Genomic DNA, 26,005 nt, shown 5'->3' with positions numbered 1-26,005 from the left:
TCACAGCCTTAATCCCCATTTTACAGATGAGGTGACTCGTAGGACTCACAGCCTTAATCCCCATTTTACAGATGAGGTGACTGAGGCACAGAGAAGTGAAGTCACTCGCTCAAGGTCACCCAGCAGACAAGTGGCAGAGCCAGGATTAATAATAGCAATGCTAATACTAATTGCGGTATTTGTTAAGCGCTTACTATGTGCCAAGCACTGGGGTAGATACAAGATAATCGGGTGGGGCACGGTCCCTGTCCCACATAGAGCTCACCGTCTCAATCCCCATTTTACAGATGAGGGAACTGAGGCACAGAGAAATTGAGTGACTTGCCCAAGGTGACACAGCAGACAAGTGGGGGGAGCTGGGATTAGAAGCCAGGTCCTTCTGTCTTCCAGGCCCGTGCTCTATCCACTGGGCCATACTGCTTCTCAGGTCCTCTGCACCCAGGACCTCTGACTCCCGAGCCTGTGCTCTTTCCACCAGGCCACGCTACTTCTTGGGACGATGAATGAATAGTTGAGTAACCATATGGTTGAGTAACCAAGCGCTGAGGATGAGACAAGAGAAAGTCAAGTTACACCTGTAAAGCCCACCCCGGCTACCCCCGCCAAGAAAGAGCCCCGCCGAACTTCCAGCTCAGGCCATGGGAAGATCAGGAAGCCCGGGCCTACTGTGGCCTCCTGCCGCCACCTTGGCCCATTTAAGGCCTGTCCCTTCCCAGCTCCAAGAGCCTGCCTGCCCACCCCACGAAGCCACCGGGGCGAAACTAACAACTTTGCCCCCCTCCCTCACGGTCTCAATCGTGGGAGGTGGGGAGAGGGAGCGAACCCAGATGTCGGCTCCAATACCACCGGGGAGGCCGGACCCGCGAAAGAGTTAAGCCTCGGACAGAAGAGGCCGAGGTAAATCATCCAATCGGAGCTTACTCGGATGATGTCCTTCCCGGGCTTTCTGATCCATTGGCTTAGCGTGTTGTCATTCCAGCTCCTGCTTGGGCAAGTAGGCTGGCCGCGTGGGTAGACTTTTCCAGAGAGCCTAGCAGAACTGGATCTCGGTGTCCTGTGCGTGCAGTTGCGATGAAGGTTTAACTCTTCCTACCCCTTTAGAAATGCAGCTGTTGTCCCCAGCCTTCTAAAGCCCCCTTTCCTAAGCCATCGCTGCCCAAGGCCCCTAAGGGACAGAGTTACGTGACTCTGCTCAGCTTATAAACAGTCCGCGGACATTTCCCGACTTAATTTTGCAGGTGGGGGCAGGCGGCAGGCTCAGGATGTGGGGTAGGGGTGCCGTGACCCGTGTTTCTCTGTCTCCTCCCCCGCCCCACCCCAAGCCTGCTATCCCCGTTATGTCTGTCAGAGTTCCACATGCCACTGGCCAGATGGTTTGAGTGAGGGGATCATTTTCACAGCACTTTCTTCAGCCCCTCCCCACAGTCCTCCCCATTACCCCCAGCCCCTCCCCTTCCTTCTCCCCATTATCCCCAGCCCCTCTCCCTAATAGAAATAATAACTGCCATATTCGTTCAGCACTTCCTGTATGACAAACCCCGGGGAAGATAGAGGAAAATCAGATCAGATGCAGTCCCTGTTCCACACAGGGCTCATAGTCTTGGGGGAGGGAAAACAGGTATTTAATCTCCATTTTCGAGACAAGAAAAGAGGAAACTGAGGCACAGAGAAGTGCAGGGGCTCACCCAAGGCCGCTCATCAGGCAAGTGGCAGAGCCAGGATTAGAACGCAAGTCTCCTGACTCCAAGTCCGCTAGGCTACATGGCTCTTCCCCAGTGCTTGGCACATAGTAAGCACTTAGTAAATACCCCAATTATTATCCCCGTGCCTTGTCCTCTCCTGGAGTGACCTTTCCTCCTTGTGCTTTTTATGGCACAATGGTAGTCAGCTGTGTGACGTGTTGTGGTGAGATTTGGGGGTCAGAGGAACCCACGTAAGCGTGCCTGCCAGAAGGCTGCGTGGCCTACTGGCTTAAGACGGGGAGTCAGGCGGTTGGTTCCTAGTCCCTGCCCTGCCCCTGATCCACTGTGGGACCTTGGCCACTTAACCTCTCTGGGCCTGTTTTCCCCACTTATCAAACGGGGACAAGATGCCACGGGATTAAACCCTGATTAAGCCCTCTTTTCCCCGGCTTGCTCTCCCTTCTGCGTCGTCTATGCGCTTGGATCTTTGACCTTTGGACATTTGATATTCGCCCCAACCCCACGGCTACGGGTGGGCCTTGGGCTGTGTGCCACTAGGAGCCTGAGATTCTCCAGCCACAGCTCCTACTGATTTTGTTTTCATCATCAATCGTATTTATTGAGCGCTTACTATGTGCAGAGCACTGTACTAAGCGCTTGGCACTGTACTATTTTAGGTGTTTCTCTGTGTACCCTACATTTATTTCATCATTCCTGATATGTCCATCTCCAGTCCCTTCTCCTCACTTATAATTTGAGATTGTGAGTCTTGGGGGCGGGGGGGCCACAGGAAACATGTCTAATTCCCACCTGAGTACTCTGTTCTGGTGCTTAGTACACTGCTTTGCACACAATAGGTGCTTAATAAACATTATTACTACCTGCTACTACTACTATTATTACTACTACTACCTGCTCCCCCTCCCTCTTGCTCTGTCCGGTGGGACTGGGACCGTATCTGATCTGACCATCCAGTGTTTATTCCAGCACCTAGCTCACAGGTGTTTAATAAATATGATTATTATTGATTTTTCCGACGTGTGGATGGCAACGGAAGGAAGATGGATGAGGCGTGGGTGCAAGTGTGCCTGCTTTTAAAAATGACTAAAATGATTCACACACAGGTCACTCCCACGGAAGGACAGGGAGAAGGAGCTATGAACCATTCAATGGTTAAGAATTTGAAGCGTCAGTTGACGACGCTCTGATTTAATGAATGAATGAACGACGCTCCTTTGTGTCTGGGAAGGATCATCATCATCATCAATCGTATTTATTGAGTGCTTACTATGTGCAGAGCACTGTACTAAGCGCTTGGGAAGTACAAATTGGCAACATATAGAGACAGTCCCTACCCAACAGTGGGCTCACAGTCTAAAAGGGGGAGACAGAGAACAAAACCAAACATACTAACAAAATAAAATAAATAGAATAGATATGTACAAGTAAAATAAATAAATAGAGTAATAAATATGTACAAACATATATACATATATACAGGTGCTGTGGGGAAGGGAAGGAGGTAAGATGGGGGGGATGGAGAGGGGGACGAGGGGGAGAGGAAGGAAGGGGCTCAGTCTGGGATGAGAGAAGTAGCATGGTCCAGTAGAAAGAGCAGGGCCCTGGGAGCCCTGGCTTTGCCACTTACCTACTGTGTGACCTTAGAGAAGTCACTTCACTTCTCTGTGCCTCAGTTACTTCACCTGCAAAATGGGGATTCAATACCAGACATTCCTCCTACTTAGACAGTGAGCCTTGTGAGGGACCTGATTACCTCTTATCTGCCCCAGTGCTTGGCATATAGTAAGCGCTTAACAAATACCAGAGTTCATTCATTCAATCGTATTTATTGAGTGCTTGCTGTGTACAGAGCACTGTACTAAGCGCTTGGGAAGTACAAGTTGGCAACATATAGAGACGGTCCCTCCCCAACAAAAGGCTCACAGTCTAGAAGCGGGGGAGTAATAGTTATTATTACTATTACTGTATTATTATGAATTGGGTACTCGGGCTGATATGTGATAGGACAATTTATGGGGGATGCCTAGGGGGTTTTCTTCTGCTAGACCAGAGTGTGTCTACTTGTAGGTCAGTCAGGCAGCAAGATCCTACGGCACATCATCCAATGGACAATTACCGTCCCCACCTTCAAAGCCTTACTGAAGACACAACTCCTCCAAGAGGCCTTCCCTAAGCCCTCATTTCCTCCTCTCCCACTCCCCTCGGCATCACCCTTGCACTTGGATTTGCTCCCTTTATTCCCTGCAGCCCTTAGGTACATACCCCTTAATTTATTTATATTAATGTCTGTCACCCCCTCTAGCCTGTAACCTTGTTGTGGGCAGGGAACATGTCTACCAACGCTGTTATATTATGCTCTCCCAAGAGTTTAGGACAGTGCTCTCCCAACAATAAGCACTCAATAAATGATTAATTTCTTACAGGAGGTCCCTGCCTCCCTGTACCCTGAGAGGAAATATGTCTTCCCAGAGTGCATGGGGCTTCGAAGGGGAGGTTTTATTCACGGTGGTCTCATGAGTTCGTTGTGGGCAGGGAATGCGTTTGATGTTATGTTTTGCTCTCCCAAGTGCTTAGTACAGTGCTTTGTGCACTGTAAGCACCCAATAAATACGATTAATGAAAATAATGTAAAAGTTTCAAAAGGTGTGTGTAGTTGTGGGGGCAGAGGTGGTGGGCGAGAGCCCCCTAAACACACCAGGTGACGTGGGTTTGGGCGGCTGGCCCAGCTGAGACGCCTTCAGGCCCGCTGTGGGTGGGAATGCTGGGGAGGGTCCGCCTGGAATCTCATCCCTACCTACCTACTTAGTGAAGCAGCGTGGCTTACTGGAAAGGGCACGGGCTTGGGAGTCAGAGGACGTGGGTTCGAATCCCAGCTCGGCTGCTTGTCTGCCGTGTGACCTTAGGCAAGCCACTTAACTTCTCTGGATCTCAGCTACCTCATCTGTAAAATGGGGATTAAGACTGTGAGCCCCATGTGGGACAACCCGATGACCTTGTATCTACCTCAGCAATTAGAACAGTGCTTGGCACATAGTAGGTGCTTAAGATATATCATCATTATTATTATTATGATTATTATTATCTCCAGGCGGGAGCAACTATTTCTGGAGCAGTCCTCGAGATGAGAACCACCCCCCTCCGCCCTACTCCCTTCACCTCCCCACAGCACTTGTATATATTTGTACATATTTATTACTCTATTTCATTTGCACATATTTACCATATTTATTTTATTAATGATGTGTATATAGCTATTATTCTATTTATTCTGATGGTACTGACACCCATCTACTTGTTTTGTTTTTTTGTCTGTCTCCCCCCCTTCTAGACTGTGAGCCCGTTGTTGGGTGGGGACCATCTCTATATGTTGCCGTTTTGTACTTACCAAGCGCTTAGTACAGTGTTCTGCACATAGTAAGGGGCCTCCCCACAGCACTTGCATATATTTGTACAGATTTATTTCTCTATTTATTTCACTTGTACATATTTACTATTCTATTTATTTTGTTAATGATGTGCATATAGCTCTAATTCTATTTATTCTGACGACTTTGACACCTGTCTCCATGTTTTGTTTTGTCATCTGTCTCCCCCTTCTAGACTGGGAGCCCGTTGTTGGGTGGGGGCCGTCTCTATATGTTGCCGGTTTGTACTTACTAAGCGCTCAGTATATTCATTCAACCGTATTTATTGAGTGCTTCCTGTGTGTAGAGCCCTGTACTAAGCGCTTGATACAGTGCTCTGCGCACAGTAAGCGCTCAATAAATATGATTGAATGAATGTATAGTTATTATTCTATTTATTCTGATGGTACTGACACCCATCTGTTTTGTTTTTTTGTCTGTCTCCCCCCGTCTAGACTGTGAGCCCGTTGTTGGGTGGGGACCGGCTCTCTATGTCGCCGACTTGGAGTTCCCAAGCTCCTAGTCCAGTGCTCTGCACACAGTAAGCGCTCAATAAATATGATTGAATGAATATATAGCTATTCTATATATTTTGATGGTATTGACACCCATCTGTTTTGGTTTTTTAACACTTCTAGACTGTGAGCCCGTTGTTGGGTGGGGATCGTCTCTATGTGTTGCCGTTTTGTACTTCCCACGCGCTTAGTCCAGTGCTTTGCACACAGTAAGCGCTCAATAAATACGATTGAATGAATATATAGCTATTCTATATATTCTGATGGTATTGACACCCATCTGTTTTGGTTTTTTGTCTGTCTCCTCCCTTCTAGACTGTGAGCCTGTTGTTGGGTGGGGGCCGTCTCTATGTTGCCGTTTTGTACTTCCCAAGCGCTTAGTCCAGTGCTCGGCACATAGTAAGCGCTCAATAAATACGATTGAATGAATATATAGGTATTCTATTTATTCTGATGGTATTGACCCCCCCCCCTTCTAGACTGTGAGCCCGTTGTTGGGTGGGGACCGTCCCTATATGTTGCCGTTTTGTACTTCCCAAGCGCTTAGTCCAGTGCTGTACACACAGTAAGTGCTCAATAAATACAATTGAATAAATGAATAAATACGAATGCATGAATGAATGAGAACAAAACACGGACTTTCTGAGGCGAGCTGGGCGGAGGGGACGGTCGTTCCTTGTTGCACGTCCGTGGGGGGACCTCCTTTCCCTCCCCACAGCTTCTGGATATATGAATATATGTTTGTATGTATTTATTACTCTATTTTATTTGTACATATTTACTATATTTATTTTATTTTGTTAATATGTTTTGTTTTGTTCTCTGTCTCCCTCTTCTAGACTGTGAGCCCGCTGTTGGGTAGGGGCCTACTCTATACGTTACCAACTTGTACTTACCAAGCGCTTAGTACAGTGCTCTGCACACAGTAAGTGCTCAATAAATTCATTCATTCAATCATATTTGAGCGCTTACTGTGTGCAGAGCATTGGACTAAGCGCTTGGGGAGTACAAGTTGGCAACATATAGAGATGGTCCCTACCCAACAGCAGGCTCACAGTCTAGAAGGGGGAGACAGACAACAAAACAAGACATATTAACAAAATAAAATAAATAGAATAAATATGTACAAGTAAAATAAATAGAGTAATAAATACGTACAAACATATATACATATATACAGGTGCTGGGGGGAAGGGAAGGAGGTAAGGTGGGGGGGATGGAGAAGGGGAGGAGGGGGAGAGGAAGGAGGGGGCTCCAATTAATACGATTGAATGAATGAAAAGGGCAGGAAGAGAGGGAAAGTCTGAGAAGGGAAAATGCTTAGTACAATGCTCTGCACACAGTAAGCGCTCAATAAATACGATTAGAATGAATGAATGAAAAGGGCAGGAAGAGAGGGAAAGCCTGAGGAGGAAAACGCATAGCACACTGCTCTGCACCCAGTAGGCGCTCAATAAATACGATTAGAATGAATGAAAAGGGCAGGAAGAGAGGGAAAGCCTGAGGAGGAAAACGCTTAGTACAGTGCTCTGCACACAGTAAGCGCTCAATAAATACGATTAGAATGAATGAATAGGGCAGGAAGAGAGGGAAAGCCTGAGGAGGAAAACGCTTAGTACACTGCTCTGCACACAGGAAGTGCTCAATAAATACGATTAGAACGAATGAATGAAAAGGGCAGGAAGAGAGGGAAAGCCTGAGGAGGAAAACGCTTAGTACAATGCTCTGCACACAGTAAGCGCTCGATAAATACGATTGAATGAATTAATGAATGAAAAGGGCAGAAAGAGAGGGAAAGCCTGAGGAGGAAAACGCTTAATACAGTGCTCTGCACACAGTTGGCGCTCGATAAGTACGATTGAATGAATGAATGAATGAATGAAAAGGGCAGGAAGAGAGGGAAAGCCTGAGGAGGAAAAGGCTTAGTACAGTGCTCTGCACACAGGAAGCACTCGATAAATACGATTGAATGAATGAACGAAAAGGGCAGGAAGAGAGGGAAAGCCTGAGGAGGAAAACGCTTAGTACAGTGCTCTGCACACAGGAAGCGCTCGATAAATTCGACTGAATGAATGAATAGGGTAGGAAGAGAGGGAAAATCTGAGGAAAACGCTTAGTACAATGCTCTGCACACAGGAAGCGCTCGATAAATATGAATGAATGAATGAATGAATGAAAAGGGCAGGAAGAGAGGGAAAACCTGAGGAGGAAAACGCTTAGTACAGCGCTCTGCACACAGTAAGCGCTCAATAAATACGATTAGAATGAATGAATGAAAAGGGCAGGAAGAGAAGGAAAGCCTGAGGAGGAAAACACTTAGTACAGTGCTCTGCACACAGTAAGCGCTCGATAAATACGATTGAATGAATGAAAGGGCAGGAAGAGAGGGAAAGCCTGAGGAGGAAAACGCTTAGTACAGTGCTCTGCACACAGTAAGCGCTCAATAAATACGATTGAATGAATGAAAAGGGCAGGAAGAGAGGAAAAGCCTGAGGAGGAAAACGCTTAGTACAGTGCTCTGCACCCAGGAAGCGCTCGATAAATGCGATTGAATGAATGAATGAAAAGGGCAGGAAGAGAGGGAAAACCTGAGGAGGAAAACGCTTAGTACAGTGCTCTGCACAAAGGAAACGCTCGATAAATACGATTGATTGATAAATACGATTGAATGAATTAATGAGTGAAAAGGGCAGGAAGAGAGGGGAAGCCTGAGGAGGAAAACGCTTAGTACAGTCCTCTGCACACAGTAAGCGCTCGATAAATACGATTGAATGAATGAAAAGGGCAGGAAGAGAGGGAAAGCCTGAGGAGGAAAACGCTTAGTACAGTGCTCTGCACACAGGAAGCACTCAATAAATACGATTGATTGATTGATAAATACAATTGAATGAATGAATGAAAAGGGCAGGAAGAGAGGGAAAACCTGGGGAGGAAAACGCTTAGTACAATGCTCTGCACACAGTAAGCGCTCGATAAACACGATTGAATGAATGAAAAGGGCAGGAAGAGAGGGAAAACCTGAGGAGGAAAACGCTTAGTCCAGTGCTCTGCACACAGGAAGCACTCGATAAATACGATTGAATGAATGAATGAAAAGGGCAGGAAGAGAGGGAAAACCTGAGGAAAACGCTTAGTACAGTGCTCTGCACGCAGTAAGCGCTCAATAAATACGATTGAATGAATGAAAAGGGCAGGAAGAGAGGAAAAGCCTGAGGAGGAAAACGCTTAGTACAGTGCTCTGCACACAGTAAGCGCTCAATAAATACGATTAGAATGAATGAAAAGGGCAGGAAGAGAGGGAAAGCCTGAGGAGGAAAATGCTTAGTACAGTGCTCTGCACACAGTAAGCGCTCAATAAATACGATTAGAATGAATGAATAGGGCAGGAAGAGAGGGAAAGCCTGAGGAGGAAAACGCTTAGTACACTGCTCTGCACACAGGAAGCGCTCAATAAATACGATTAGAACGAATGAATGAAAAGGGCAGGAAGAGAGGGAAAGCCTGAGGAGGAAAACGCTTAGTACAATGCTCTGCACACAGTAAGCGCTCGATAAATACGATTGAATGAATTAATGAATGAAAAGGGCAGAAAGAGAGGGAAAGCCTGAGGAGGAAAACGCTTAATACAGTGCTCTGCACACAGTTGGCGCTCGATAAGTACGATTGAATGAATGAATGAATGAATGAAAAGGGCAGGAAGAGAGGGAAAGCCTGAGGAGGAAAAGGCTTAGTACAGTGCTCTGCACACAGGAAGCACTCGATAAATACGATTGAATGAATGAACGAAAAGGGCAGGAAGAGAGGGAAAGCCTGAGGAGGAAAACGCTTAGTACAGTGCTCTGCACACAGGAAGCGCTCGATAAATTCGACTGAATGAATGAATAGGGTAGGAAGAGAGGGAAAATCTGAGGAAAACGCTTAGTACAATGCTCTGCACACAGGAAGCGCTCGATAAATATGAATGAATGAATGAATGAATGAAAAGGGCAGGAAGAGAGGGAAAACCTGAGGAGGAAAACGCTTAGTACAGCGCTCTGCACACAGTAAGCGCTCAATAAATACGATTAAAATGAATGAATGAAAAGGGCAGGAAGAGAAGGAAAGCCTGAGGAGGAAAACACTTAGTACAGTGCTCTGCACACAGTAAGCGCTCGATAAATACGATTGAATGAATGAAAGGGCAGGAAGAGAGGGAAAGCCTGAGGAGGAAAACGCTTAGTACAGTGCTCTGCACACAGTAAGCGCTCAATAAATACGATTGAATGAATGAAAAGGGCAGGAAGAGAGGAAAAGCCTGAGGAGGAAAACGCTTAGTACAGTGCTCTGCACCCAGGAAGCGCTCGATAAATGCGATTGAATGAATGAATGAAAAGGGCAGGAAGAGAGGGAAAACCTGAGGAGGAAAACGCTTAGTACAGTGCTCTGCACAAAGGAAACGCTCGATAAATACGATTGATTGATAAATACGATTGAATGAATTAATGAATGAAAAGGGCAGGAAGAGAGGGGAAGCCTGAGGAGGAAAACGCTTAGTACAGTCCTCTGCACACAGTAAGCGCTCGATAAATACGATTGAATGAATGAAAAGGGCAGGAAGAGAGGGAAAGCCTGAGGAGGAAAACGCTTAGTACAGTGCTCTGCACACAGGAAGCACTCAATAAATACGATTGATTGATTGATAAATACAATTGAATGAATGAATGAAAAGGGCAGGAAGAGAGGGAAAACCTGGGGAGGAAAACGCTTAGTACAATGCTCTGCACACAGTAAGCGCTCGATAAACACGATTGAATGAATGAAAAGGGCAGGAAGAGAGGGAAAACCTGAGGAGGAAAACGCTTAGTCCAGTGCTCTGCACACAGGAAGCACTCGATAAATACGATTGAATGAATGAATGAAAAGGGCAGGAAGAGAGGGAAAACCTGAGGAAAACGCTTAGTACAGTGCTCTGCACGCAGGAAGCGCTCGATAAATACGATTGATTGATAAATACGATTGAATGAATGAATGAATGAAAAGGGCAGGAAGAGAGGGAAAGCCTGAGGAGGAAAACGCTTAGTACAGTCCTCTGCACACAGTAAGCGCTCGATACATACGATTGAATGAATGAAAAGGGCAGGAAGAGAGGGAAAACCTGAGGAGGAAAACGCTTAGTACAGTGCTCTGCACACAGGAAGCACTCAATAAATACGATTGATTGATTGATAAATACAAGTGAATGAATGAATGAAAAGGGCAGGAAGAGAGGGAAAACCTGAGGAGGAAAACGCTTAGTACAATGCTCTGCACACAGTAAGCGCTCGATAAACACGATTGAATGAATGAAAAGGGCAGGAAGAGAGGGAAAACCTGAGGAGGAAAACACTTAGTCCAGTGCTCTGCACACAGGAAGCACTCGATAAATACGATTGAATGAATGAATGAAAAGGGCAGGAAGAGAGGGAAAACCTGAGGAAAACGCTTAGTACAGTGCTCTGCACGCAGGAAGCGCTCGATAAATACGATTGATTGATAAATACGATTGAATGAATGAATGAATGAAAAGGGCAGGAAGAGAGGGAAATCCTGAGGAGGAAAACGCTTAGTACAGTCCTCTGCACACAGTAAGCGCTCGATACATACGATTGAATGAATGAAAAGGGCAGGAAGAGAGGGAAAACCTGAGGAGGAAAACGCTTAGTACAGTGCTCTGCACACAGGAAGCACTCGATAAATACGATTGAATGAATGAATGAAAAGGGCAGGAAGAGAGGGAAAGCCTGAGGAGGAAAACGCTTAGTACAATGCTCTGCACACAGGAAGCGCTCAATAAATACGATTGATTGATTGATAAATACGATTGAATGAATGAATGAATAGGGCTGGAAGAGAGGGAAAACCTGAGGAGGAAAACGCTTAGTACAGTCCTCTGTACACAGTAAGCGCTCGATAAACACGATAATGAATGAAGAGGGCAGGAAGAGAGGGTAAGCCTGAGGAGGAAAACGCTTAGTACAGTGCTCTGCACACAGGAAGCGCTCGATAAATACGATTGAATGAATGAATGAAAAGGGCAGGAAGAGAGGGAAAGCCTGAGGAGGAAAACGCTTAGTACAATGCTCTGCACACAGGAAGCGCTCAATAAATACGATTGATTGATTGATAAATACAATTGAATGAATGAATGAATGAATGAAAAGGGCAGGAAGAGAGGGAAAACCTGAGGAGGAAAACGCTTAGTACAATGCTCTGCACACAGTAAGCGCTCGATAAACACGATTGAATGAATGGAAAGGGCAGGAAGAGAGGGAAAACCTGAGGAGGAAAACGCTTAGTACAGTGCTCTGCACACAGTAAGTGCTCGATAAACATGAATGAATGAATGAAAAGGGCAGGAAGAGAGGGAAAGCCTGAGGAAAACGCTTAGTACAATGCTCTGCACACAGTAAGCGCTCAATAAATACGACTGAATGAAAAGGGCAGGAAGCACTAAATACGATTGCATGAATGAGGAACACGGTGCTCAGGCGAGGCCCATTCCTCTGGCCCCGCCCCGTGAGGGCGGTGAGGAGAAAAAGGAGGAGGAGGGCGGGCGGGAGGGTGACGTCATGGCCGCCTTCCCACCCCGCTTCCTCTCCCCGCCCCCCCCTCCCTCGCACTGCAGTTCCTGCCCAACAACATCCGGGTCTCGGCAGCGGCTTCGGAGCGCCGCAGCTGTTGGCTCGGAGGGGGCGCGCCTGCGCGAGAGCGCGCGCGCGGGGGCCTGAGGGGCGGGAGCGCGCGCGCGCGAGCGGAGCGGGGGCTCGGCCCGGAGCTGAGGGAGCGGCGGCGGCGGCGGCGAGATCGCGGTTGGAGGAGAGGGAGGGATGAGGTGTGGGTCGTTCCCGCGCCGCCGGGGCCCGCTCCGCGCCGCCCGTCGTCGCCACTGCCGCCGCTCCGCCTCCGCCTGAATGGTGTGAAGGAGGCGAAGATCGGGGTCCCCGACGCCGCGCCCCCCCGCCCGTCCCCGCCGACCCCCGGGCTCCCCCTTCCGGAGACCCGCGCTCTCGGCCGCTCCGGGTAAGCGACGCGCGGAGGAGGGAGGGAGGCCGGGCCGCGGAGGAGGAGGAGGAGGAGGCCGCCCCGAGGCCCGCGCGGCTGAGGCGAAGGCTCGGGGCCTGTAAACAAGGCGAACCGCACGCCCGGCGCTCCCTGGAGGAGGAGGCGGCGGCGACGACGTCGACGACGACCGACCCCCAGGCAGGCGCGTTATATCCGCATTTCATCCGCCTCCCACGCGGCCTCCTCCTCCTCCTCCGCCCGCCCTTTAACCTTCCATTTTCCCTTGGCTTTATTTTCTTTTAGCCCCCTGTTGCCTCGGGACCGTCTCTATATGTTGCCGACTTGGACTTCCCAAGCGCCTAGTACAGTGCTCTGCGCGCAGTAATCAATCAATCAATCGTATTTATTGAGCGCTTACTATGTGCAGAGCACTGTACTAAGCGCTTGGGAAGTACAAATTGGCATCACATAGAGACAGTCCCTACCCAACAGTGGGCTCACAGTCTAAAAGGGGGAGACAGAGAACAGAACCAAACATACCAACAAAATAAAATAAGTAGGATAGAAATGTACAAGTAAAATAAATAAATAAATAGAGTAATAAATATGTACAACCATATATACATATATACAGGTGCTGTGGGGAAGGGAGCGCTCAATAAATACGATTGAGGAGGATGATGATTTAATTCTGGGGCCGCGAGGCCGGATGTTCGCGAAGCTCCCGAAGTTACCCAGGGTCGCGGGAGTTGCCAAGGCCGGGGAATGAAGGCGCTGTTTCTCTGCTTCCTGAAACCCGTTCCGTCCATCAGTCAATCAGTCGTATTTAGTGAGCGCTTACTGTGTGCGGAGCACTGGGCTAAGCGCTTGGGAAGTCCAAGTGGGCAACATAGAGAGACGGTCCCTACCCAACAGTGGGCTCACAGTCTAAAAGGGGGGAGGCAGAGAACAAAACCAAGTCCACCTTCTGCCAATCGGAAGGATAGCAATCAATCAATCGTATTTATTGAGCGCTTACTGTGTGCGGAGCGCTTGGGAAGTCCAAGTGGGCAACATAGAGAGACGGTCCCTACCCAACAGTGGGCTCACAGTCTAAAAGGGGGGAGACAGAGAACAAAACCAAGTCCACCTTCTGCCAATCGGAAGGATAGCAATCAATCAATCGTATTTATTGAGCGCTTACTGTGTGCGGAGCACTGGACTAAGCGCTTGGGAAGTACAAGTGGGCAACATATAGAGACGGTCCCTACCCAACAGTGGGCTCACAGTCTAAAAGGGGGGAGACAGGGAACAAAACCAAGTCCACCTTCTGCCAATCAGAAGGATAGCAATCAATCAATCGTATTTATTGAGCACTTACTGTGTGCAGAACACTGTACTAAGCACTTAATAATAATATTATTATTATAATGGCATTTATTAAGCGCTTACTATGTGCAAAGCACTGTTCTAAGTGCTGGGGAGTTTACAAGGTGATCAGGTTGTCCCATGGGAGGCTCACAGTCTTAATCCTCATTTTACAGATGAGGGAACTGAGGCCCAGAGAAGTGAAGTGACTTGCCCAAAGTCACACAGCTAAGTACAATATAATAATAATAATGGCATTTATTAAGCGCTTACTATGTGCAAAGCACTGCTCTAAGCGCTGGGGAGTTTACAAGGTGATCAGGTTGTCCCATGGGAGGCTCACAGTCTTAATCCTCATTTTACAGATGAGGGAACTGAGGCCCGAGAAGTGAAGTGACTTGCCCAAAGTCACACAGCTGACAAGTATAATATAATAATAATAATAATGGCATTTATTAAGCACTTACTATGTGCAAAGCACTGCTCTAAGCGCTGGGGAGTTTACAAGGTGATCAGGTTGTCACATGGGAGGCTCAGTGTCTTAATCCTCATTATACAGATGAGGGAACTGAGGCCCAGAGAAGTGAAGTGACTTGCCCAAAGTCACACAGCTGACAAGTATAATATAATAATAATAATAATAATGCATTTATTAAGCACTTACTATGTGCAAAGCACTGCTGTAAGTGCTGGGGAGTTTACAAGGTGATCAGGTTGTCCCATGGGAGGCTCACAGTCTTAATCCCCATTTTACAGATGAGGGAACTGAGGCCCAGAGAAGTGAAGTGACTTGCCCAAAGTCACACAGCTGACAAGTATAATATAATAATAATAATAATAATAATAATAATGGCATTTATTAAGTGCTTACTATGTGCAAAGCACCGTTCTAAGCGCTGGGGAGTTTACAAGGTGATCAGGTTGTCCCATGGGAGGCTCACTGTCTTAATCCTCATTTTACAGATGAGGAAATTGAGGCCCAGAGAAGTGAAGTGACTTGCCCAAAATCACACAGCTGACAAGTATAATATAATAATAATAATAATGGCATTTATTAAGCACTTACTATGTGCAAAGCACTGTTCTAAGCGCTGGGGAGGTTTACAAGGTGATCAGGTTGTCCCATGGGAGGCTCACAGTCTTAATCCTCATTTTACAGATGAGGGAACTGAGGCCCAGAGAAGTGAAGTGACTTGCCCAAAGTCACACAGCTGACAAGTATAATATAATAATAATAATAATGGCATTTATTAAGCGCTTACTATGTGCAAAGCACTGTTGTAAGCGCTGGGGAGTTTACAAGGTGATCAGGTTGTCCCATGGGAGGCGCGCAGTCTTAATCCTCATTTTACAGATGAGGGAACTGAGGCCCAGAGAAGTGAAGTGACTTGCCCAAAGTCACACAGCTAAGTACAATATAATAATAATAATGGAATTTATTAAGCGCTTACTATGTGCAAAGCACTGCTCTAAGCGCTGGGGAGTTTACAAGGTGATCAGGTTGTCCCATGGGAGGCTCACAGTCTTAATCCTCATTTTACAGATGAGGGAACTGAGGTCCAGAGAAGTGAAGTGACTTGCCCAAAGTCACACAGCTGACAAGTATAATATAATAATAATAATAATAATGGCATTTATTAAGCACTTACTATGTGCAAAGCACTGCTCTAAGCGCTGGGGAGTTTACAAGGTGATCAGGTTGTCCCATGGGAGGCTCAGTGTCTTAATCCTCATTATACAGATGAGGGAACTGAGGCCCAGAGAAGTGAAGTGACTTGCCCAAAGTCACACAGCTGACAAGTATAATAATATAATAATAATAATAATGCATTTATTAAGCACTTACTATGTGCAAAGCACTGCTGTAAGTGCTGGGGAGTTTACAAGGTGATCAGGTTGTCCCATGGGAGGCTCACAGTCTTAATCCCCATTTTACAGATGAGGGAACTGAGGCCCAGAGAAGTGAAGTGACTTGCCCAAAGTCACACAGCTGACAAGTCAATCAATCAATCAATCAATCGTATTTATTGAGCGCTTACTATGTGCAGAGCACTGTACTAAGCGCTTGGGAAGTACAAATTGGCATCACATAGAGACAGTCCCTACCCAACAGTGGGCTCACAGTCTAAAAGGGGGAGACAGAGAACTGAACCAAACATACCAACAAAATAAAATAAGTAGGATAGAAATGTACAAGTAAAATAAATAAATAAATAAATAAATAGAGTAATAAATATGTACAACCATATATACATATATACAGGTGCTGTGGGGAAGGGAAGGAGGTAAGACGGGGGGATGGAGAGGGGGACGAGGGGGAGAGGAAAGAAGGGGCTCAGTCTGGGCTCAGTCTGGGAAGGCCTCCTGGAGGAGGTGAGCTCTCAGCAGGGCCAAGTATAATATAATAATAATAATGGCATTTATTAAGCGCTTACTATGTGCAAAGCACTGTTCTAAGCGCTGGGGAGTTTACAAGGTGATCAAGTTGTCCCGTGGGAGGCTCACAGTCTTAATCCTCGTTTTACAGATGAGGGAACTGAGGCCCAGAGAAGTGAAGTGACTTGCCCAAAGTCACACAGCTGACAAGTGGCGGAGCCGGGATTTGAACCGATGACCTCTGACTCCAAAGCCCGGGCTCTTTCCACTGAGCCACGCTGCTTCTCAGGACGTGGATGAGGGGGACGTGCTTGAAGAGTTGATTCATTCACTCGGTCAATCGTATTGATTGGGTACAATTGAATCGTATTTATTGAGCGCTTACTGTGTGCACCGCACTGTACTAAGCGCTTGGGAAGTCCAGGTTGGCAACATATAGAGACGGTCCCTACCCAACAGCGGGGAGGAAAATGCATGGGGGTGGGCCAGAATCGGTGTTTTCTTTTCCCCGGTAATCATCCCGTTTACTTAATGTTGGCATTTATTAAGCGCTTACTATGTGCAAAGCACTGTTCTAAGCGCTGGGGAGGTTACAAGGTGATCAGGTTGTCCCATTGGGGGCTCACAGTCTTAATCCCCATTTTACAGATGAGGGAACTGAGGCACAGAGAAGTGAAGTGACTTGCCCAAAGTCACACAGCTGACAGTTGGTGGAGCTAGGATTTGAACCCATGACCTCTGACTCCAAAGCCCATGCTCTTTCCACTGAGCCACGCTGCTTCCCTGTTTACTTGTACATATTTGTTATTCTATTTATTTTACTTTGTTAATACGTTTTGTTGTCTGTCTCCCCCTTCTAGACAGTGAGCCCGCTGTTGGGTAGGGACCTTCTCTATATGTTGCCAACTTGTACTTCCCAAGCGCTTAGTAGAGTGCTCTGCACACAGTAAGCACTCAATAAATATGATTGAATAAATGAATTAGTACAGTGCTCTGCACACAGTAAGCGCTCAATAAATATGAATGAATGAATGAATCCCTTCTCCCGGCCTTCGGAGGGGTGGATGGGAAGGCTGTTTTGTGGAAGAGACCTTATTTCATTTTGATTTTTTTTTTTTTAGTACTTTTAATTCGTTTCTCCCTCGACACCTGCCCGAAGGGGAGTGTTTTCCCTTTACAGATAAAAGCACAGGTGGATAATAATATTAATGGTGTTTGTTAACCACTTACTATAGGCTGGGCGCTGTCTAAGTGCTGGGGTAGAGTCAGAATAACCGGGTTGGACAAAGTCCCTGTCCCACCTGGGGCTCATGGTCTTAAACCCTATTTTACAGTTGAGGGAAATGAGGCACAGAGAAGTTACCCAAGGTCACACAGCAGACCACTGGAGGAGCTGAGATTAGAACCCAGATCCTTCTGACTTCCAAGACTGTACTCTATCTGCTTGGCCATGCTGCTTCTGCAGGGAATCTAGATGATAATTTCCACACCCCTCTCCCTCCCTCCCTGCCCTGCACCCCTTTGCTTAGCCCTGTCTCTTTAATCAAACCCCCAAAAAATCAATTTTCAAATCTCATTCAGGGAGCTTAACTTGCTCAATTTCAGTAAAAGCTACCAAATGCATAAAGCAGAGTTTGAAGGCCTCCAAGGAAATGTTAGAGGCTCTTATTGATGTTCATTCCATCATCATTATCATCAATCATATTTATTGAGCGCTTACTGTGTGCAGAGCACTGTACTAAGCGCTTGGGAAGTACAAATTGGCAACATATAGAGACAGTCCCTACCCAACAGTGGGCTCACAGTCTAAAAGGGGGAGACAAAACCAAACATACTAACAAAATAAAATCCCCACTCCGCCACTTGTCAGCTGTGTGACTTTGGGCAAGTCACTTAGCTTTTCTGTGCCTGTTACCTCATTTGTAAAATGGGGATTAAAGATTGTGGGCACCACGTGGGACAACCTGATCAATTTGTATTCCCCCAGCACTTAGAACAGTTCTTTGCACATAGTAAGCTCTTAACAGATACCATTATTATTATTATCATCGTTATTATATTGAGCACAATATATATAGACTGTGTGCAGAGCACAGTACCAAGTGCTTAGGAGAATACAGTACAACAGGTGGTAGACATAGTCCCTGCCCACAATGATTCTTAAAGTCTAGAGGGGAAGCTTTAGTAAAGTCAGAATTTTTGAGTTTCTCCTTAAGAGGGGTATTTTCCTCGTGCACACAGGTGGATAGTCCCACGTGGTGCTCAAAGTCTGAGAGGGTGAGAGAGCAGGGATCTGACCTCCATTCTACGGATCGGGAAACAGAAGTTCAGAGAGGTTTAAGTGACTTGCCCAAGTTCGCCACCAGCAGAGCTGGAACCAGGCCCCAGTTCTTTTTGACACTGTCAGTCAATCAGTGGTATTTAATGAGCACTGACTGTGTGCAGAGCACTGTACTAAGCCCTTGGGAAAGTACAGTATGAGAGAACGGGTAGATATGTTCCCTGCCCACAGCGAGCTTAGTAGTTCAGAGCCTCCAATCCCCTCTTCTTTCCATGTGGCCACGCTGTGTCTTCTAATACAGCATTGGAGTGTCAGGATTTTTTTTGACAACCAGTACGGTGTCTCTGACTCCATTCTTTTTGGGAGAATATAATTCAGGGTAGCTTCACAATAGCAGATCAACCAATGCCATTTATGGAGCGCTTACTGTGTGCAGACCATTGTACTGAGCGCTTGGGAGAGTACATTGCAACAAAATTAGCAGACCCGTTCTCTGCCCATAAGGCGCTCAGAGTCTAGAGGCGGAACACCAAGGGACCCTTAGTTTAAATGTTTCCAAACTTCTGAACCACCTAGAGCAAGGGAAGGGTTCCAGGGAAGCCTTCTTACCGAGAGCGGAGCCCTTTGCTCTGTGTCACTCAGCTGGGAGGTCTCCCGAGCTGGTCCTAGAGGAAACCCCAGGGAGGAGGAGGAAGAAGATGGAGATACCAGGGGACACAAGAGTGAGTTAGCTGGAATACAGGTCTGAACAAGCAACACACATTTGCTAGTTGGATGTGAATGGCCTTACAAAAGCATATTATGAAGATTTTTCTATCAACTCAAGCTGGATCTTGCTTCTCTGGTCTCAAATTTTAACTAAATATGTTGAATAAAGCCGTACTTTAGGGAAACCTGATTTTAGAGAATTCCAAAGGACTTTTTGGGGGTTTGCAAGTTGGGCTCTTGAAAACATTTACAATTTTTATATTGTAAACCATGGCAGAGACCCTGTTTTAAGACTCCCAGGGTATTATGTCTGTAGTTAACTGCCTCCAGCGGATTTACTGCTGCAAATTTCCCTTTATCTGCATGTATCTTGGACATCGCTACTTAATCCTAACTACTTTTTAGTCTCAAATTGTCAGACAAGGACAGAAATATGTTCACAAAGGGACTGATCCTCTCTAGGTGGAAAAAAAACCTCAGAAGATGTAGATGGACTTTACTAGGACCTTTTGATTATTCAGGTAGAGAGAAATCAATTGATTGGATGTATTGAGTGTTCACCGTGTGTGGAGCACTTGGACTGTAAACTTGTGGACAGGGAATAATAATAATAATGATGGCATTTATTAAGCGGTATGTGCAAAGCACTGTTCTAAGCGCTGGGGAGGTTACAAGGTGATCAGGGTGTCCCACAGGGGGGCTCACAGTCTTAATCCCCATTTTACAGATGAGGTAACGAGGCACAGAGACGTGAAGTGACCAGTGTGAATGTTACTGATGTATTGTGCTCTCCCAAAGGCTTAATACAGTGCTCTGCACACAATAAGCACTCAGTAAATACGATTGAATGAATGAATGAGTACAGTGTAATAGACACATTCTCTACCCACAATGAGTTTAGTTGAGAGTGCCAAAATGCATCAAATTACAGTATTTTTTTTTTAGGGCAGCAAGAGACCTGGGTGGGCACTGTATTTTTACCTTCCTGATTCAGAGACCTATAGCCCTGTAAGATCTCTGAAGAGAATCAGTTCAGTGAGAGTTGTGTAAGAAGTTAAGCAATGAGGTAAAACAAGGCATGTTACTGTGAAATACACAGGCCTTAAAGGAGGGGAGAGGTGTTATAAGGCAACTAGGTAAAAGTTAAGTGGCTACCAGCACCCTGAGAACTAATTTTTTCCGGGAAAACATCTTTTACAAACAAATTAGAGGTCAGCTATCACAAACTCCCGTTTTTTTGTTTAGAAGCCGGGACACCTTTTTATTTTGGTTCTTTGGGTTATTAGGATTAATAACACTCAAGTAACAGTGTTCACAGTATGCTAGCCTGAATCAGAAAATTATTGATTTCCCTAGACCCTAGTCCAAATCCCATAACTGTTGATTGTTCATTTTAACAGGAGTTTGGAGGCTGTATAAGTTTGACCTTTGCTGTGCTGGTTATGTTCTTGCTAGATAATCTCTTACTACACTCTTCCTCCCTTGCTACAAAAGTAGGAGGGGCTAAGTAGGGTCAATGATTAAGGGTTGGGGGGGTGTGGAGGGGTGTATGCTTGTGGCTTAAGAACTCTGATAAGGAAAATAAGAGGGAGAAAGTCCTAGGCTAGAAATGGGTATGGGGAAAGGATTGAGGCCCTCCTTATTAGTCAAAGAGGGATGCCTTTCTCTCCACCCCCACCTACCCCCCATCTTCAATCTTCCCTGAAACAAACTTATAAGGATATATATGTATATATGTTTGTACATATTACTCTATTTTACTTGTACATATCTATTCTATTTATTTTATTTTGTTAGTATGTTTGGTTTTGTTCTCTGTCTCCCCCTTTTAGACTGTGAGCCCACTGTTGGGTAGGGACTGTCTCTATATGTTGCCAACTTGTGCTTCCCAAGCGCTTAGTACAGTGCTCTGCACACAGTAAGTGCTCAATAAATACGATTGATTGATTGATAAGGATCCGTTGGAGGTCATTACAATTTCTGTTAGCTATGGCTCCATTCAGTAACTAGCCAGTAATGCCCACAGTACTCTTATTTGGAAGCGTGGTTTAAAATGATCTGATTGTGGAAACTTGAAAGGGAAAAGAATGCGTGCCTAAGAGAATTTTTAAATTGTAGATTTTTCCAACCCCCAAAAGAACATCGGAGATTAATGGGGGGAGGAGAACTCTCTTGCTCTTTTAAAGGACTCTCTTCCTTAATATTCCTGTGTGATGTTGTATCCTCCACTTACTTTCAGTCTTTGTCCCAATTCCAACGAAAGGTATTTTAAAATCAATTCATTCCACTCCATTGTTCAGTCTGCCAAAGGGGTCTCTGGTAATTGAGGTGGTTTTGTTTTTTTTTAATTTAGCCTCTAAAGTGTCTGTAAATTTGGAAAGGGAGAGCATGATATGAATTATGATCTTCAGTTTGAGCCTGCAAGCTGTTTTTTTGGTCTTGCAGAACAAAGGGAAAACTTTTTCAAGAACATTGTGGTAGTATTTTCAAACCCTCCGGTCTCATTCTTGGCTCTCTCCAATCCAGGGCTTTTCTTTAAAGAGAAAAATCTGTGGTACTGTCCCAAGATTTTGGAGGAGAGGTTGGGTCTGGATTTCTGCCCTTGTGTAAATCGTTCTAGTGCCTCTACACAGGACTGGTCTTTTATGCCTAAATAGGAATGGAAAGAAACAAGTTTGTTCACCTGTGAGGAGCAGTGACTAGGAGCCTGGGGATGGGGAAGGGGGTCCCGTGCAGCCTGAGACTTTTTTGAAGAGCTATCCTTGCCCAAGGAACGCTTCACCCCGCCCCACTACCTCAGTTTCAGCCCATGCAGCGACTGGAAGTACTGATGATGATGATGTTGACGACCGCGGGACCTGTAAAAGCACTTCGGTGCCAAGCACTGTACTGACCGATTGGGTTGCTACAGTGGAAGTGATCTGGAGACCGGGACTGAGCCGAGCCCATCTCCCTCGAAGATCTGGTGTCTCTCCTACTCCTGTAGAAACCTAGCTTGCCCTCCTTTCCCTCCTTACTGGAGTTGGTAGGTAACGGGAGAAGAAGCGAGAGTGTAAAGTGCCTTGGAGTACCAGTCTCCCCATAGTATGGAAAGAAAACCAATCAGTAACTGAATGCGAGAGTTTTAGACTGTGAGCCCCTTTTAGACTGTGAGCCCACTGTTGGGTAGGGACTGTCTCTATATGTTGCCAACTTGTACTTCCCAAGCGCTTAGTACAGTGCTCTGCACACAGTAAGCGCTCAATAAATACGATTGATGATGATGGTGAGAGTTCTGTCTGAAGGGACTGAGGGAGATCGGCGGGGCCATGGCCAGGACCATGGTGGGAAAGGGATTGGATTGTCCCTTCAGGAAGTTTTAGAAGAGAAGGTTGGGCTTTTGTTCTGCAGATAGGGAAAGTGAGGCTATCTGATGCAGCCTGACCAAGGCCCCTGCATTGTCCTCAAGCTGCGTTGGCCCTCTTGATTATGTTTATGAGTGTCAGTGGGAATGAGCACAACCTCAGCCTGGGGCTGAGTAGTTCAGGGATGCTCTATATTGATTGCATCCTGCCTCACCCACCAGCCCAAGAATGAACGTAACGCCTGAACCGTCATTGCATCAGCCTCTTCTTCTGGTCTCCCGGTCTCTGGCCTCTCCCTCCTTCCCTGATTTCCGGACCAACTTCCCCAAAGTGTTGCTCCACTCCCTTCTCCCCTCCTCAAAATCATCCCGGGGGTTGCCTGCCTTCCTCCACATCAAAGACTTATCATTGGCTTCAAGACTTTCACTACTTCATATGTAATAATAATAATAGGATTGTGGTCTTGAAGTGCATACTATGTGCCAAGCCCTGAATTAAGTGTTGGGGTAGATAGAAATAATCAGGTTGGGCACAAGTCCCCATTCCACATGGGGCTCACAGTGTGAACAGGAGGAAGAACAGGTATTGAATTCTCATTTTACAGAAGAGGAAACCAGATGAGTTGCCCTAGATCACACAGCAGGCAAGAGATGGAGCTGGCATTAGAACCCAGCTTCTTCTGACTCCTAGCCCGAACTCTTTCCACAGAGTCGTGCTGTATCATACCAGTCAATGAATCAGTGGTATTTACTGAGCACTTACTGTGTGCAGAGCACTATACTAAGCACTTAAGAGAGTACCTGCTATTTTCCAGCCTGCACTCTTCTCTCTTCCCTCACCTTATCTTCTATCCTGCTCTCACCTCACCCACTCTTCCTATCCGTTGCTCCCACTGTCCCCCCAGCCTGGAACGCTTGCTCATTCATTCATTCATTGTCCTATTTATTGAGCACTTATGGTGTGCAGAGCACTGTACTAAGAGCTTGGAAAGTACAGTTCAGCAACCGAGAGACAATCCCTGCCTGCAACGGGCTCACAGTCTAGGAAAGGGGAGACAGACATCAAAACAAGTAAACAGGCATCAATATAAATAAATAGAATTACATACATATATATATATATATACACACACACATCAGAACAAGTTAAACAGGCATTAATATAAAGGAATAGAATTATAGATAGGTACATGTATACACAAGTGCTGTGGGGTGGTAGAGCAAAGGGAGTGGGATAGGAGGGGGAGCTGAGGAAAAAGGGATCTTAGTTTGGGAAGCCCTCCCCCCTTCCCCAACACACACACACACACACACACACACACACACACACACACACACACACACACACACACACACACACACACACACACACGCGCCAGACTTCAGCTCTTCCCTCCTTCAAAACCCCCCTAGGGTCTCCTCCCCCACCCCCATCTCCAACAAACCTTTCCCGACTAATTCCCAGTACCCCGAGTCATACGAACCCAACACCCACCCCTAGTGTTTACAAATTTATTTCTAACCATCCTCCACATTTGTGTGTATATGTGTGTGCAATTTATTGTGACTTTACTGTTTTAAATTATTTTTATGTCTGTCTCCCCCGCATCCGTGTTAGCTACTTGTGAGCTGGAAAGATACCTCCTGCTTCTGTTGTTCTTCCCCAAGCACTCAGTACAGCTAATTGTATGTAATAAATCCTATTACTGCTATTGCAGCGCTGCACTGCTCTGTTTCTAAGAAAGACATCTGCCCTCTCAGGATCATTTCTCCAGAGTATCATTTTGAAAATGTGGGCCAAGACCCCGATTCCCCATATTTCTGAAGGTTTATATATCACCCGTTATGGATCTATTTAGACTCTTTAACTCATTTAAATCGCCTTGTTGATATCAGCTCTTTTTCTGTGAAAAGCACATTGTTGTTTACCTTAGTCCAAAATTTCAAAATTTAAATTTCAAGGGAGTGATATTTTAATATTTTTGTGGGGTTTTTTTTTCAACTTCCTTAGAAGAGGGAATAGGGAATTATGGTTTGGTTATTTGACTTTCCAAAGCCAATTGAAACTGCATCCTCTTCCCTAGAGTAGATATAGATTCCCCCCTTCCCCCCTTTGGGGTGCGGGGGTGCGGTGGCATATTGCATTAGGACACCAACACTGCCTCCAGAAACCGTAATAAACATTGTTATTAAATGTAAAATATGTAAATTTGGCCACAGCAAGCTTCCGTGTCTTTAATGGGGTGTGCTGTCTAATGGGCTGGAGCACTCCCATGAGGATGAACCGGAGTGTTGTCTTTGGTTATGTTTTTTGTTTTTTAAATGGTATTTAAGCATTTCCTGTGTGTCACGCACTGGTAATGTGCGCCAGGATACGTGCAGGCTAATCCGATTGGACACAGTCCCTGTCCCACTTGTGGCTCACAGTCTTCATCCCCGTTTTACAGATGAGGGAACTGAGGCCCAGAGAAGGGAAGTGACTTGCCCAAGGTCACACTGCAGACAAGTTGCAGAGCCCGCATTAGAACCCAGGTCCTTCTGACTCCCAAGCCCACGCTCTATCCCCTAATCCTCGCTGTCTTCCGTTTGAGCTTCCTGCCCACTGTTGCCAGCAGCAAACCGAGCACGAGGCCCAAGGGACCATGTGTCATGCACAGCTACTCGCTGTGGGCTGTAATGTTTGTCTTCCACTCTAGACTGGAAGCTCGTTTGTGGGCAGGGCTTGTGTCTGTTTATTGTTCTGATGTCCTCTCCAGAGCGCTTCGTACAGTGCCCTGCACCGAGTGCCCGGTAAATACGATTGGCTGACAAGAAGGACTACCGAGAGCCACGCGGCGGAGGCTGGTGCCACTGTGGCGGGGTGGGGTGCCCTGCACAATCAGCAGGTGCCAAGCCTGAGCCGAGCCCTCCGAGCTGGGCCGCGGTGGCTTTGAGAGGTCTTGGTTCGGCAGGGGAGGGAGCACGGGTGTGCCCGTCCTCCGGTACCCAAAAACCGCCAACCTACGCTGCGTGGGGTATCTCCGATGATTAGGGTTTTCCAGTCCGTGCCAGGTAGGCGACGGTATATTCTGTTTTTTCTTCAGCAAGCATTTCTGAGCTCCAGATACCCCCTGCCTGAGGTCCACTCGGCCCTCCAACGACCATCCGTCTGTTCTCGTAGAAACCGTGCGCACGCGCTTGGAAAGGGGAAGGGCCGGGCTTGCAGAGACAGTCGGGCTGATGAGTCGGCAATCAGGTTAGGAAGCGCATTACCCCTGAGAGAGACAGCCTCCGCCTGAGAACCGAAACGGAACATCACAGAAATTCTT

At 46.5% G+C, this 26,005-nt stretch overlaps 1 protein-coding gene across 3 annotated transcripts in view; it reads left to right on the top strand.

Moving 5' to 3' along the window:
- The first annotated feature begins 12,489 nt into the window (after positions 1-12,489).
- Positions 12,490-26,005, top strand: part of PPM1A (protein phosphatase, Mg2+/Mn2+ dependent 1A) — a 46,723-nt gene continuing 33,207 nt past the window's right edge. For all 3 annotated transcript variants that reach the window (XM_038756154.1, XM_038756155.1, XM_038756156.1), the window contains exon 1: positions 12,490-12,660. The gene's annotated coding sequence lies outside the window, so the exon portion shown is untranslated. The remainder of the gene's footprint in view (positions 12,661-26,005) is intronic.

The sequence above is a fragment of the Tachyglossus aculeatus genome, chromosome 14 (genome assembly GCF_015852505.1).
Source record: "Tachyglossus aculeatus isolate mTacAcu1 chromosome 14, mTacAcu1.pri, whole genome shotgun sequence".
In the NCBI taxonomy this organism is placed as follows: domain Eukaryota; kingdom Metazoa; phylum Chordata; class Mammalia; order Monotremata; family Tachyglossidae; genus Tachyglossus; species Tachyglossus aculeatus.
This window is presented reverse-complemented; position numbering and strand designations above follow the sequence as displayed.